Genomic DNA, 707 nt, shown 5'->3' on the forward strand with positions numbered 1-707 from the left:
GCCCCTCAACCCTGGCCACGCCCTCTCCGCCCTTGCCCCGGCAGCCTTTTAGCCGGCCTCCATCCCCTGCGCCCTCTAGCCCCGCCCCCACGTCCTCTAGCCCCGCCCCTTTTCCACGAAGTCAGGCGTCACTGTTCCCTCTGCCCCGTAGCCCTGCCCCCTCGGGAATCTGGTTTCCGTGTCACGTGGCCGCCGGCGCCCGTGGGAGGTGGCACGTGATCGCTTGCAGGAACGCCCCGGTTTACGTAGCTGGGGGGCTTGCTCACGTGACACCAGAGTTGTGGCGTGAAGCTGCAGCCCCGGGGCAGCGACGCCGTGCAGACGTGCGTCTGGCGCACGTCCTCCCCAGCACGGGGATGGGCACCACGGAGCAGGAGCGCTGCCCAGGGGCTTCCTGAGGAGAGAGGGGCAGGGCAGGGCTGGGCCTGTTCCCTTGGGAAGAGACGCTGGAAGGGGGCATGAGGGGCTTACAACAGTGGCTTCCTTGCTTGCTCCTGCGGCCATATGGCTGAGAGCAGGTGAAACTTGGGGGCATCTGAACCCCCAGCCGCCAGGCTAGGGCCTGCATGTAGGACGCCCGCTAAAAGATTTTGGAAATACATGAAGCCCCAGGTGGGGGTGGAGGATGTTTGCTAGTAGTAGGGCCACTTATGGCTCTGGACGGCCTCACAGATTTGGACTTGATTTGGATTGGAATATGAAAACAT

The sequence above is a fragment of the Alligator sinensis genome, unplaced genomic scaffold (genome assembly GCF_000455745.1).
Source record: "Alligator sinensis unplaced genomic scaffold, ASM45574v1 scaffold1960_1, whole genome shotgun sequence".
NCBI classification, from domain to species: domain Eukaryota; kingdom Metazoa; phylum Chordata; order Crocodylia; family Alligatoridae; genus Alligator; species Alligator sinensis.